Source organism: Parus major, chromosome 8 (genome assembly GCF_001522545.3).
Source record: "Parus major isolate Abel chromosome 8, Parus_major1.1, whole genome shotgun sequence".
Classification (NCBI taxonomy): domain Eukaryota; kingdom Metazoa; phylum Chordata; class Aves; order Passeriformes; family Paridae; genus Parus; species Parus major.
The window spans coordinates 12,547,392-12,563,076 of NC_031777.1; the positions used below are offsets into that span (position 1 = coordinate 12,547,392).

At 38.9% G+C, this 15,685-nt stretch overlaps 1 long non-coding RNA gene across 1 annotated transcript; it reads right to left on the minus strand.

Moving 5' to 3' along the window:
* Positions 1–2,799: 2,799 nt before the first annotated feature.
* LOC107208097 lies at positions 2,800–15,210 on the minus strand. The gene is made up of 3 exons (XR_001523076.2): positions 14,796–15,210; positions 12,587–12,711; positions 2,800–11,577 (listed from the first exon to the last, which is right to left on the minus strand). It is a non-coding gene; the product is annotated as an uncharacterized LOC107208097 (long non-coding RNA).
* Between the last annotated feature and the right edge of the window lie 475 nt (positions 15,211–15,685).

The window sequence follows — 15,685 nt, forward strand, 5'->3', positions numbered from 1 at the left end:
CTGAACAGATAAAAATGCTGGGCAGGTGCTGAAGGTTGTTTTTTAAAAAAAATTATAAACTTTCATATGATGAACTGTTTTAAATGAAATTGTGTCTTGACAGTACTCAGGAAAAATCACAGCAAATGCATACTAAAATGTGATAAGGAATGCTGAATTTTCTTAGAGATACAATGAGAATGCTATACTGGATATGTAATCAATACATGTTTTGTTTCATGCAAAATTGCTTTGAAAGCAATGATTTCATGGCACCTGTTGGATTTTCCCATCTCAAGTTCCATGACACCTCCATTTATCCATTTAGTTGTGTGGAAAGAATGAGAGGGAAGAGGGCTCTGCTTTTGACAGGATGCCCTCTGAGCCATGTCTCAGACTGCAGGATTCAACATACACTTCCACAACAGAGAATATATCCCTCAAATATACAAGGGATTTAACCAAAGGAATATTCATTTTGAACTATTCAAGCTGTATATGAGACAAATTGAATAATCTGGAAAAGGTGCTTCCCTAAACAGGTATGTCAGGAACAAAGAGCTAAGGAAGCAGGGAGACAGTGAATAGGTTAGAAATGTGAGGGGCCACAGCCCTTTGCAGTGGAGGTTTCAGGGACTGGTAAATCTCTGTACTATAACAGAAAGGCGTGGTCTTTTTAATTCTTTCCGTTTTGGCAATGTGGGATCTCTTTGCTGTGTGGAAATATTCAAAGGCCAGCTGGAATATTGTTATATTTTTTGTAACGTGAGTAAAAGTAGGTTGGCACAGACTTTGGTTAGCACAGAACTCCAGCTGTGTGGCAATCTGTGACCAAGTCCACACAACTTGGCTGATCTCAGCTGGGTTCTATCAGCAGTGTCCCAATTCCAAGAGGTTACTCCTGCTGGTTGAGGCTCCAGGTCTGCTCCTTGCTGATGGGGAGATCTACTGACTTTTGAGGCTCACTAGTCACAGAATTTGGCCTCCTGCCAGCAGAGACTGAAGGCTGGTGAACTCTGTCACCGTACCACCTAGATTTCCTTCCTGTCTTCTTCCCATCTTTTGGGTAGGTAAACATAAAATAAGTGGAAAATATGGTTTTGTAGGTGTCCATTCTTCCTGGTGACTTGGCCAGGAAGAACTCCTACAGATAGTTTTATTCTCCTCTCTGTGTTGCCCAAATTATTTTTTTTTTAAGGAAAAGATAAGAAAAATACATTAAATGCTAGTAAGGAAATAATTTTAAATGAGTTTAAAAGACTAATCTTGAACGGCACTGAGGATCAACTCCTTCAGTGGAGATTTGCATCTTTAAATTGTACAGGAACCCAAATGGTGTGGTTTTACGGATGTTTCCTTTAGCAAGACCCGCCGGCGGTCAGTGTGTGTGTGCGGTGCGGGCAGCGCAGCCGAGCCCCGGCTCCCCGGCTCTGCCGCGGCCAGCTCTCCCTCTGGCGGCCGCACAGCCTGCTCGTCACTACTTCTCTGGAATTGGCTCGTACATCATCTCTAAAAATGCACACCTGGAATTATTCTTTTGCTACAAGCCCATCAGCATTTTCTAAAGGGGGTCAGAAGGTAAAGAATAATATCATTGTGTCATTTTTATTTATCCCTTGCACATATATATATACACTTAATAAAGACTTACAGTGTGCCATGCTCAAGTGTTACAAAGGTTTAATTCTGGTCTACTGTGAATGGTTTGGTCAATTTTGAGTAAAAAAATGCCCGAGTGATGATATTAAAACCAGGATGAGAATGTAGTGAACTTACACAAATATTGAGAAAAGACTGGAGTGGAGATGGACCTGCCAGACTTTGGTAGGAAAATTTACCTCCGTATCATAATTTTTTTTTGCTTATTTATGAAAGAATTATCTGCATCTATGTGGTGCATAAGGCAGGATCATTCAGTCAGCGCTCTACAATCAAAACTACACACACATGTACATTAAGGACCACTGACCACTTTGACTTTACGTTATACTGAGACTTTTGTCTTGATGTATTAGTGTCTGTAGCTTGAAATTAATGTTATTTGCTGGACTACAGGAATTCTATTTGTCTGAAGAGGTGATTTTTGTTCCCAGGAGTGCTACACAGTACTATAGATGTCATGATACTTTCTTGATTACTTTCTTTTGACCTTTGCTATTACTGAATTTTAACCCAAAACCAATTCAAAGCAAAAGAACACCTTTTCCTCCTCTGTTTCACTGTTGCTCAATTTAACCAGAACAGAAAACAACTCGACTGTTCAGGTCAGCTAATGGATTTATCCTTCTTTATTTTTTATTCTGTTGGCCAGGTCTGAGAGGCAGAAGCAAAATGTGCAAAGTCTCAGCTTTTCTACACAGTTCTCATGTAGTGCCACCTAAGTCAGTCAAGAGCTGTACCTATTTTGATTTTCTTAAAATTGAGTAAAAATATTGAGATATTGAAAGTTCACAGCTTGACTTGAAGTCTCTACAGATTTGCAAGCATTACCCATGATCACTAAGAACTGAGCAGTTGCAGTGGATAAAAATTGTGTTTCATTTGGCACCAGATCACCATTGACATTAGTATCTTTGAAATTCCTTAATTTAGTATCTTTGAAATTCCTTAATTAAGAAAGGAATTCTTAAGTGTGTTGTAAACATTTCCAGATAAATATACACCATTTCTATTGTCTTCTAACCCCTCACAGAGTGCTGAGAATAGATTGTTTTGGAGTTTTGTTATTATATTTAATTTCTGTCTGAATAAAAAGAATTTTATTTCCATTGAGGCATGTAAAAACAGTTTTATTTAATTTTGTGTGATTAGATTAAAAAAAACAGAAAAAGCTGAGAGTGTCAAAGGTCTTAAGCCTGTAAAAAACCCTGATTTTTCTCCTGCCAGCTGAATGTCACTGGAGGAACATCCAAGACAGTAGAGGAGACACCGCTTGGTGCTTAGCTCTCTGACTTATGTTGCATAGATGCTCTCATTTGATTGAAATGTAAAAGCAATTTTTACTCTTAAAGGGAGTAAAATTACCTTAAATTGCCTCCTTCCATTATCTTTGATTTTAAAAAAATTGCCTGCCCATCTGTTTGGCTTTTACATAGAATCACTTTACTTTGGAAGATCCTGATTCCAGTTTTCAGGGGTGCATCTCTGAGCATAATACAAAATAATTTTTTCCCTCTGTATATTGTGCTGTTAGGATCTCATGCAGAAGAATTTATAGTGTGTCTAGATTAGTAGTTTAGTTCAGATCAGGAATGTGCTTCTGAAGCTAATCTGCTTGTGCCTGGTAAATGTGCTTTGATTCATACCATGGAGCAGTCTTGGGGTGCTTTATTGGCTCTCTTTCAGATTAAACTGAAAGGATAATGTTTTCCAAGAGCATTTTCAATGCTCACTGACTGCATTCAGTCCCTAGTGGGACCAGATTTGTTCTTTTTTGACATAAACCCTAATTAAATATTCATGGTAGCAAGTCAGGTCATCAGCACCAACTGTCTCATTGCACAGCTCTGTTTCTAGTGAATCCCAGTCCTTGCTGATGTGTACGTGGCCTCTGGCTTGTTGTCATGGTTCCTTTTAGCAGAGGTGGTCTCTGACTCTTTGGCCTTGAAAGTACTTGTGGAAAATTCTCTTAAAAATTACGCTTCAGTGGGGCCACACACCCAACTGCCCTTCTCTATAATAGGAGGGAAGAAGGAAGGAAATACATTCTCTGACAGAGCCCAGTCTGAGATTATACTGTATACATATCAGATTGTTCAGTGCTGAGGTTCTGCTTTGCTTAAACTGGACAAGCTGGAATTGGCTGTGTTTGAGTTCAAATTATGCCCAGAATCAGAGCATTCCCCAGGTACTTTCTGGAGCTTAACTTCAAATTTTCCCGATATACAAAAGTAGGGGAGAGGAAAGAGACACAAAGGGAGATTTGCAAGTAACAAAATAGATCATCCTCTGTTTATGTCATATAAATAACCAGTTCTGGAGTCTTCTTGGACAGATTTTAATTTCTGTATTTTTTCTTGCTTTTCCAAAAACCTTCTCCAAAGCAGAAGTGATGGAGGTTGAACTTCAGATACCATTTTTCTTCATGTAGTATGTTTTTGATAAAGCTTGACTCAAGTAAGGCTAAAAGAAAGGTATATTTCAATAATGAACTAATGCAGTCCCAATAGAATGCTTCTGGACTGACAGGGACTTAATGGCAGGGCAGTGCAGCAAATTTCTGGATTTCAATGAGATAAACAAAGTGCTGCCCTTTATATGATATTATTAATAGGCTGAAGTTGGTTAAATTAGAACAGAAGCAATTTGCAGGCTTGAGATGTAGATATGCTGTGGAAAACACTAAGCTCTACACAAGTGACACAGTAAGGATTTTAGGTATAAATCATAGCCATACATTAGTAAATTGAATTTCTAATGCTTCCTCAAATCTGAGTTTGGTGTGGGTATTTTCTGTTTCTTTGTTGGTTGGTGTTTTCGTTTGGTCCTGTCTATCCTGTGTGTTGTCTGTCCTCTTCCCACCTTCTCCCCACCTCTTTTTTTCCTGCTCTGTGGCAGGTCCCTGTAGATTGCAATGAACTCCTGGAACACAAAGTGCATAAAAATAAAATCTGAATACACTGAGATCAAATATCCTCATTAAATGGGAATACCTGGTACCTATAGGACAGTTCAGGGAACTTTTGAGTTGATCCTGGTTTTCTAAATTTTACCATGATTTAGCACTTGTAGTTTTAAACTATATTTGAAGCTAGCATTCATTAGTATATCTGAGGTTGATGTATCTCCAGCACCTAAGAAAAAGAAGTGTTAAGAAAATCAACTTCCTTAAGATTTTAGGTAATTTTTCTATAGAATTAGGATGATCTGTGGTAAAAGTACTCTCCAGTTACAACTTCAGTCCAAACAAGTGGCTTGAACTGGGCTCACAAAATACTTGATGTGCTTTACATATGAAACATGCTAGTAACTTCTGTTTCCCATTGGAGCTCTTAAGCAGGAAATAAATTTGACAGAGATGCTATTGTAGCTGTGTGTTACTAACTCCTGTTTGCAGTTAAATGAGAGCCTTGAAGAATTTTAAATAAAACTGAGCCACCTTAATGAAACAACATTTAAAAAATTGTAATATTTTCCAACCTAATATTTGCTTCAAAATTTTGCTTTGTTAACTGGAAAGCATTAAAAGCTTGAAACCAATGTGAAGGGTGTCATAGACAAAAATATTAATGAAATGTGCTGACCTACAGATATATATGTTCTCCTGTATAAATATCAGGGATCTTTAACTGACAGCTATTAAATATTGTGGTTATAATGGCTGAGTTAACAGCCTCAGCTGCTGGCTGGCATTCAATATTGCCAATGCTTTTCTCTCTTCGCTATAAAAATGGGGGTGGGGGTAGTGAGAGAGCTTTTGATCCAGTTTTTACTAGTGGGAAGGTTCTTAAGATGCAAATGAAAAACTCTCCTTTCCCCTCTTTCAATAGGTATAGCAAGTGTATTCAGCCTGTCCTTGCCTTCCCCCTGTAAAAAGAAATCTGAGATGGAGCTGTGCAGATTTCTGTGCTTCTCAGTGGTTGTGCTGCAATATAAAGATCATAGATCTCATTCCCCTGTAAGGACACCTCTTTCTTTCTGCAGCAGAAACTCATTAATTTTAATATACACCAGTGAAGCAGCTGAGTGGGCTTTGAGGTCTCCTTCATAGCAGCATGTTCAGTTGCTTCTGCACCACTGAGTTCCTTATTGTTTTATTAATAAAGCAAGGAGGAATACAGTGTGTACAGTCCTAATGCTGTCTTGCTCAGAAATCACAGGGCATCAGCACTCTTCAGAAGCATAGAGAGCCTGCTTGAAAATTGAAATGAAACATTCTTTGTTTTGTTTAATCCCTGAGTGAGGAACATGGGGCACGTATTTCTATGTGGTTTGCTTCTTTATTTTTTTTCTTACTCTACAGTTACACAGGTCAAGGCTATGAAAAGTAGTGGCGTAAGAAATAAATACAATATTATATAGGGCCGATTTAGGGCTTGTCTGTATTTCTACTACCAGCAACTGTATGAAAGGTGTTTCCTCAAGCCTCCAATATTTAATTGTGCTTATATGAGTACTTTTAGAGGTACATATTTACTTTCTGTGTTGCTTCATTAGGATTGATGCTGCTTTTAAACCTTGGGAGCCCAGTTCCACTTCTGGAAGTTCTCAAGTGGGTCTGAAAGTCTCAGCTCGGTTCTGCCAGGATGCATAAGGAGACATTCATCCAGGATTCAGAGCAGTGAAGGTTTTTAAGGGAAGCATGCAGTGGTGCTCAAGACCTGCATGTATTGGTTCAGGTCCAATTCAGATTTGAATTCAGAATGGAGGTTTCATACAGCTGTCCAGCCACTTTGTCCCACTTCTCTTCTGTCATTACAAAAATAAATAGCAAATACAGAATCTGTAAGTTTCAGCACCTGTCATTTGAAGTGAGCAGGTAAAATAAGTGGTCACTTCTGCATATCCAAATATTAGGCATGGTTTTGCTTTGTTCATTAAATAAACATCTATTTAATTTTGGTTTTGGTTCTGTAGATTTTTCTCAGGACTTGGATGTGGAAATTAAAACCAAGCAGACATTTTTATCATTTCTAAGACTGAGTTTCCGATCTTCTTGTCTCTTTTTAGGTTCATCTCTGCTTATAGTCCCTAAGTAAATATGCCTTTTTCTTTCTGGTTTGCCCCAAGACTTGTTCATTCTAATTTACAGGCCTCATAGTCTCCTTTATATGCAATAATTCCCATACCCTGAAAAATGTGCATCACAAGCTCCAGCAGAGCATTATTTAACCTGCCTCTCCTGTTTCAGGAAAAAGAATGAAGGAAAACATATTGGAATGTCTCCCCATGCTCCTGTCTCCCTATGGTGATTGATTAGCATCCTATCAGGAACTCCATGCTTTGATTGATGTGTGCTGTGACAAGGAGATGTGCTGTGCTTGCCTATTTGCAGTTCCATGTATGACAGAAATCTTCTTTGTAGCATCCTTCTGCTCTGCACTTGGAATTGGGGTGTGGCTGGGCAGCAGAGAGGCAATCTTGCTCTCCTGTCCTTGTTACCTACAGAACAGGTTAGGTGAATCCTTTAACAGGAAGACAAAGCAGCTGAGCATGTTTGGCTAGACAGACTTTTGCCTGGCATGCACAGAGTCTTCTCGGAAGATCAGAGTAGACAAAAAGCCAAGGATTGGAAATGCTCCAGGAAAAGCCTTTCCTCAGAGTGGTATGCTGCAATCTAAAGATGAAGCAAAGTTTATTGTATGTATTGTTCTTCCCCATGTCTGTATTAGTTCCAGTGCTTTCACAGTTCCCTCAGAGTTTTACCTGCCATCAGAAATCCAGAGTTTAGCCAGATGAATGTTTCTGAACCTTTCACAGTACTCTGGTTGCCAGACATTCGAGAATGAGATGAAGGTTGTGATGTCTTGGAAGCAGCATGGCCTTGGATCTGTGTTAGCTGATTGGAAAGCTTCTGTCACCTCTTATTATTGTCTCATCAGGCAGAAGATAAGATTTTCCTTGAAGTAAACAACCTGTTTATATTTAAGTAAATCACTGGGAGAGTTGGTAACACTCTTTTACTGTAGGAGGAGATGTGTTTTCCATGACCAAATGTCTGCATTCCCTGAGTTAGAAGGGCATAGTCAAGATGCTGGTGGCTGGCATGCTAGAAATAACTGGCTTGCTTTCAAGAAATCTCTGCTGGGTGATTGAAGAGATTTAGAATCAGAATGGTATGCTGGAGTATGAACAGACACACGAATTAATATTTTCCCTCTATCTTGAGAGCTCAGTTAGGCAAAGGGAGCTGCATGTCCCACCCAGAGTCTGAGTAAATATCTTGGCAGTGGAAGCTGCAGAGGGATGCTTGCTGTTTGAGAAAAGGTAAATTCATACTGTGAGAGATCATCATGAAAAACATTGTAGATTCTTACCCAAAGAGAAATTCAGGCCTGGAAATAACTGAGATTTAGAAAATGTCAGGTTTTATAGAAAGAGCCAGATGATGGCAGCATAGAATGCAACAGAAAACTGGGGAAATTCCTGGGTTAAGTAGCATGAGACCTGCCCTTGAAAATTGAGTCAGGGATCAACCTTTTCATCTAATCCTCCACTTCAACAATGGCTTTTGAAATACAGGTCTATAGTTCTGGAAAGAAGAAAAGAAAACAGTGAATTTTTTTTCTATCTGACTGTGTTGATCTTTCAAAAGCTAAGCGATAAATCAGCTCAGAAATCTTCTCTATGTGGCATGAGAGATAAACAGTTCTGCTTCACCCTTTCAGACCTTGAAGTCTTGTGTTCTGTCCTCAGCTGAATAATTTCTTCTAGCAAGTCCTACCATCCACTTTCTTAATTTCTTGTCAGCAACTTAATCTATAGCTACTGAAGCCTTCAAAGGAGAATTCAGAATATATTTCTAGATATAATAGGAAACATAAACGATGTGCATGTTATTTTCTCAAGAGAAAAGCTTGTCTGAATCAAAGATGATTGACTTGGGCATCTAAGGAGCTAATGTCTTTTTTTTGTTGTGTGACAGAAAAGTGCTGTCTCTATGGCAAAATATCAGCCTGCTTCTTCCTGGAGCACTGTTCAGTGGTACCGGCAAAGGTCAAGCTGATCACTGGGCAAGGACTGGTCTCTCCAGATCTACTGGTTGTGGAAGAGGAGAGCTGGGTTTTTAGCCCTTCAGAATTGCTTCTGCAGAAATATCCATGCAGCCCTGGGGAAGGCGCATGTGGCAGAGCACTTCCAGGTCACGCGCTGTTAGGAGATAGGAAGTGAGGACAGTGAAGCAACACCAAGTCACAGCACATTCCCAGCTGCTGTGAATATGATTCACGTCTATGTTCATACAACTTAGAAGTGAGATTGCACCTCTGTTTGTTGGTAATTCTCAATTTTGGGGAATTTCCACAAATCAAACTGCTCCAGTGATTTTATTTTAATATTTATTGAAAATGTTCCTGTCACAAGCTTATGGAAATAGTTTCCTGAATAAGTAAAAGATAAATGTCTGTAATGCACTTAAACACTGACTGCTTTTTTGACAACAGAGACCACTGAATTAATGCTTGCTACATCTGCAGACTCCTCAGTCTCCTTGGGATTTAATTAGAAATATCAAGGACATGAGCACTTTAAAATGCTGAGCATTTACAGAAAGAAGAGTTGCTGCAAAGAGGAATGGAGACTGTAGCAGTTTCTGGGTGGAATGGCAGTGCAATAAGTTTGAAGTACAACTGACTTCTGGAATGGCAAAGTCTCATTGCTGCTGTGACAAGCTCTGGCTCTGCAGATCTCAGTTACTGTACCTTTGACCCTCAGTTCTAAGCAGAACTGGCTCTTTTGCTTGCACTTTCCCCTGCCACCTAGAAAGGAGGTAGTCTCCCATGGAAAGCAAGGATGTCAAGACCTGTTTCACTGGGCTACTTTGCAAAACATTAAGAACAATAATGCTTATCCTTGTATTTGTGGAAACATCATCCTTGGGACCGCACTCATTATTTTCTAGCCCAGCATTTGCAAAAGACAAGATTCTTGCTTATTCTGGTTCTATTAGTTGTGATAGTAAATAAGGACATTTGAGCTAGGGAAAAAAAAAAAACAAACAAACCCACGATATTTCCTTGTGAAACTTAACCAGGACAGCTCCATGTTACGGCAACAGAGCAGGCATCAAAAGAAAGTTGACTCTTCTCTCTGTTCCTGAAATATCTCACAAATAATAGGAATCTGATGGATTGCTTTGGATGGTAAAAGCAAATTCAAACCATTCAGTTGCACCAGTAAGGAATTTCTAGAATTCCCATAAACAAGAAGTGACACACTTCTAGCCTGTGGGGAATAAGACAGGAAGGAAAAAATAAAGAAGGAAAGAAAAAAGAAGAAACAAAGTACCTGCTGCTACTTACTGTCCAATGCAAACTAAAATCCTTGCCAAGAGAAACAAATTGCTTAATACCCATACAGTGCTTTGAAGATGTAAAGTACAGTAAGTGTTATTATTATTACTTTTACTGCAGCTAAGAGCTGAGATTGCTCTTCTAAATGGATATACTGAGTTTGATCTTTAAAACATTGTATTAGAAAAGGCCTGCATGAAATTTTTCTGAAAAGGAATGAATGATACGGTACATTTATCAACACAGTAATAAAACATTTGCAATTAGACCCTCAGCTTTAAATGGCCTTGGAGGAAAGGAATTTCTGAGTCAGCATGTGGTGTCATCAAACATATTTAAGGGTAGTTTAATAATAGTCTTTTCACATCCTTTTAGTGCATATGACTATACAAATAAAAAAAAAGGAAAATTGCTCCTGAGGGTAGGAGCACACACTGCTCATGTTATTCCACACCTCTGACTGAAAGTATTGCCATCAGGAGGGTGAACAAAAACATGACCACGAAAATGGGCATCATAATTGTGGAGCGATACTGCTAGTGCCCATGTTTCAGGAATGCTAAGTGGTTGCATGTCAGGGGTAAGCACACAGAACCTCCACACCTGGCTGTGCTGTTCTCCCTCAGAGATCTACAATTCTATTAATGAAAGCTTTGGTGTCTTTCCTAACCTATAATTTTCAGGTACTGGTGTGTCTGCAGTACAGTTTCTGCTGTTATTCCCTTGAAGTGAGCAGGAATATCTGGACAATGGATCTTGGCACAGTCAATTTTAAGAGTTTGAACAGCTTCAAGAAAACTCTTTACTCCTAATTAGCGGCTAGTTTAACACACAAAAATTCTGCAGCTGTCACATGGCTATGCTGAAAATCATTGTACTCTTGCTTACAAAACACTGCAATGCTGGGATCAGGAAAAAAACTGCTGATCATTTACTATAGAATAAGTAATATTGTCTTTATCTTTTCTGGGACAGAAAGGACTGCTATGGCTGGGTTATGAGAATAAATGTGATATTAAGACTGCTGTAACTTTGTGTGACCAGGCCTAGATTACTGTGGATGGGCAGAAGTTTTTAGAAAATCAAAAGATAGGACCTGGAAGCTGAACTTTCTGGATTCTTTGAAAATTCTTTCCAAAAGTCTCTTTACAAAAAACTGTGTTTCAAATTTAATTTTAAGTGCAGTGAATGATTTTATAGTCAGTTCTTCTGGGAGCTCTATAAATATACAACATAAATTGTTGTATGTCTACTTAATACTTGTTTGATTTGTTGAGCAGCATTTAGAATTGCCTTCTTACAGCAGATAAACATAATTTGAATATATCTGCAGCACATTAGACAGATTTAGGACTGAAACAAGGTTCAACCTGGAAGTAAGTTTGGGAGAAGGTAACATTTTCAAATAATAAACCTCACTGAGGAACTTTACATAGTTTCATTTGAAAATTATGGCTGTTTTCTTTGCTGACCCTGATGCATATTGAAATCTATCACATTTTCTATCTCCTACTGTTCATCTTCCCTAAGATAGATAGAAAGAAAATGATATTGTCTTTGAAATAATTGTTTCTTCTTGATTATTCTTACTTCAGTAGTGACGCTCATGAGAGTATTGGAAAATGTCCAGAGCCTCCCACACTCCTACCTACAACAAATACAAAAAATAGTATGACTTTCATTGCCCACATTACCTACTGGGACACTGAGATTAAGATAAAGTACACACATTTACTGTTCATATGTACAGTGAATGTCTGAAAAACTGAAATGAAGTTATCCACTTATTATTCTGTTCTGTTTTCAATGTCTATATTTGAAGATTATTTTATCAGAGTTGCATTTATCAAAAGGAATAAACTACTTTTCATAAATTATTGTTTCACATATAGGGTGAAACTGTGCATATTGCAACTGATTCGTAAATAGAATTTGTCCACCTGTGCTCCTCTCATGATTTCAGTTTGTTGTGACTATATTTTTTGCAACTAATTAGAAATTGTTTCATAGCATTACTGTGTGCTATTATGTATTTTCCAAGTACAATACCCCAGAGGTATTTATGTTTCACTTCTGAGTGAAATTCTTCCTGTACAGCAGGTGATTTGCAGGGTCCTTTGTAATATTTGTTGATAAAAGGTTCTATGTAAATTATCTTTACTACCATATGGCCCCTTCATGTTCCCAATTCAAATCCCAATTCAAATCCACTGGGAAAAATCTCTCGGCAACATCAACAGAAGCACATCTGGTCCACACGCAGTCTATGACAGAGTATTCTTTTGGTTTGATTAGTCTTTCTATGCAAGTTCAAATGTATTAGACATAAGAAGAAGAAACAAAGCTTCTCAAAAATGAAACCCACTCTACAATGTGTTTGAGATTTGCCAAACACTGTTCTCAGTAGAGACTGGTATCACAGATTTTAAAGGAACTTGGTGAGAGGGAAAATCGGTTGTAAGGACACCATTTACAAACCATCTGGACTTTCAGGTCAGTAGTTTGCTACAGAAATGTTCCAGACATTGCATATTAAAAGACGACATGGTATATTTTACTAAGTTGTCCTTTTCTCCTGCTGCTGACCGCTGGTGTGTGCCAACTGTTGGTAGAGTTATGTTCTGTGATGCCTTCAGATGAGGGAAACAAGTACTTACCCATGGGATATGCTGATTATCATGCCTACAATGCAGGCAGAGTTTTCTTCTACTGCTTACAGAAAAGCATGCCAAACTTGTGTCAGTGATTCTTTCCATTGCAGCCTCTAGCATTCTGAAAACATCTTCAAGATAAAAATGACAATGCGAGTGAGAATGAACCTTGACAGCAGTATAAAGAAATGTGTGGGAGGGAACACTCAATCTGCAGACTTTGAAGGGAAATTTTATTCCACCTCCAGTCCTGCAAGATGTGGTACTGGACGAAGGACTTTCAGTACAAGTAGCAACAGCATACATTCTAATTCACGCACAGTGAGAATAATCCCTTCTGGTGCATGCAATATTAATACTCCAGGGTTTTCTCCATCTGTTGTCATGTATGCTTAAAGTGTACCTCTTTGAGGCAGGAAGTGACTTTATTGTTTCATGCATTTACTTGTGCCTAGCACAGTCAGACATTCTTAGGGGGGATATAATCACTACTGTAGTACAAATATTTTTTTTCACTTGAAGAACTCACAGAAATGAAGGAATGATATTACGCCAAGGCAGAAGAGTTGGACGTGATGGACCTTTCTAATTTAGCCTATTCTGTGATTCTGTAGAAATTACTTCCTAAAAATAGGTGCATTTTTTATAACTGAATGCAAGTATAAAAGTTACCCCATTACTTTGCTTTAATGAAGGTCCAGATTTTCCTGCAATATAACTTGCATAAATCTACTAAAAAATGTACAAGAGCAGCAGAAGGGACTTTCAGTACTGGTGGGAAGACAAAACCAATAATAATGGTATATGTGGTGAAGGTAGGAAAAGGAACCTGGGCTTCCTGACAGCACTTGGGTCTGAAGGGATATGCCACACATGATTTATAAAGCATGGTTTTGCCTATAAAACCCAGGCAAAAATTCCTTAACCAGTTCTTTAACCCTTAGTACTAAAAAGCTGGACCAAAACAATTCTACAGACATGTTAGGAGGACAACTGTTTGTAATCCTGCTGCAGTAAAGAAGGCAACTCTCATGATTATATTGCTGTGGGTTTATAGTGTTTCAGGTGAATTTTTTGTAAGTTAGAAGTATTAATGACTAAAAGGAACCAGGAAAAGGGTGATGAGCTTTAAATGGCTTCAAGTAAAAAATGGATGCCTGTCAGTTTTGAAGAAATTCTGTGGTTTCTAAATATAAAATTAGAGGATTTAATGGCCCTTTATAGACTCTATATGTTAACCATATTAAAAATCTAGCAAAGATTAAAATAATACTTGTACAAGAGGAGGGTTTTGTCTCTATATAGCAACTTCTAGGAGAAAATTTGATCCAAGGCTACATCTTTTTTTCTCTCTTAATATACTGAGTACCCTCAACAATTAATTCTAAGCTGTTACTTTTTAGTTCATGAATAGGTGGCAGATAAGAAATGGATTAGACTCCTGTTTGAATATTCACTTATACTTTATTGTCCTGCTAAGCCTGCACTTTCTCAAGTGAGCAGGGAGCATTTTTTCCAGCAGTGTGTGCTGGAAAAGCAGAGGCAAGGAACATCCAGCTTGTTTGCTGCTCTGTTGAAGTATGTTTGTGTTTGGCTGGTTTGAAAGAAGAATTACATTGCTCATCAGGGAAGCTAAGATGTGTGTTTGTGTCTTTTGGGTGATGAACATGTGTTTCAAACATATTCCATTAAAATATTCCCTTCTGGGACAAAAGTGCTTTTGCAGAGAGAAACTGCTCAAAGGAGATAGGAAGTTGGAAAATGGACATTTCTTCCAGGAAAACATCCAAATGATTTTTAAAGATTTTTTTTCCATCCTGAATTAAGATAAAAAGCAAGAATTTGCAGTCTCTCTTGGGGTAAAAACTCTCTTTTAGGAGAACAAGATTGGAGATTTTGGTGCTTCTTTAGCTGCTAACAGGCAATACAGCTGTCACTTGGGAATGGTTTTATTTCTCAAATTGTATTCATTTATTTCATGCAAGTGCTTTTTAGCTGATGGTATATTTTTTTCATTGTAATTTTGACCAGCTCAAATAGTTAGCCAGGGTGGGATATGATTAGGAATACGAGTGAAAGATTGCAATGACACATTTCACTACAGAGAATTCAATTTCAACTTGCTTGAACTGCAAGGGATCATAAAATTTTTAGAAAAATCCTAAAAAAAAAAAAAAAAGCGCCCCTTCTTCGAGGGCGGAAAACTGGCACTTACCTTCGAGGGAAACAAGTTTTGCCATTCTTGAGCTGTGCACTTTTCACGTCACTGAAGTCCCGAAAGTGCCCTGGGAACTCTCTGCTCGGCCCGTGGCGGCTCGGCGCTGAGGGCCGCCCGCCCTGAGGGGAGGCCGGGCCCGCTGAGCCCTCGGGGAACGCTCGAGGGCCCTGAGGAAGGAGGAGAGGCCTCAAAGGTGCCGAGCAGCGAGGAGAAAAGTGTGGGAAACAGCCCTGCCACCCCCGAGGTCAGGGCAGGAGGAGGCGATCCAAGAGATCCGTGAACTGGACGGGAGCTCCATAGCCAGCAGGTTCCCTCAAATGTCTCCGATGAGGAGATGCAAATGTCTTCCTAGCGCTTGCTTGTTACAAACCATGGCAAAAAAAAATACCTCAGGCATGGGAGAACATATGTCCTACTGAAGGAAATAATGTGTGTTCTTGCCTGAATCTCATCATATGTGTGTGTGTATTTTAAATCTTCTGAAACAAACAAAAAAGTGTGGTTGCCTAGGAGACAGAAAATATACAAGTATTAATGATATTTCATTATTGAACTGGGTCATTCACTTTTTAGTCATAATTCTTAAAGCACTTGGAGTCTGAGAGATAGTCATCATCCACACTAGGCATTGCCACAAAATCTCTGTAGGGAGTTTTTCCATGAGGTGAATTCACTTCCAGTCGGGCTGCAGGGAGCGAGAGCCCAGCCACAGACCACAGCCTGCAGTGAAATCACAAAGCAGGACACAGTGCTAGAAGCGATGTATTTCCTTTAGTTACGGTTTCTGATCACTAGAGCCTGAGTACAGATAGCCCACAGCCTCCTCTTATCCTGTTTGCTTTTCCAAAGGCAGTGTGATATCTAATTAGCTGCAGTTTGTCTATCTT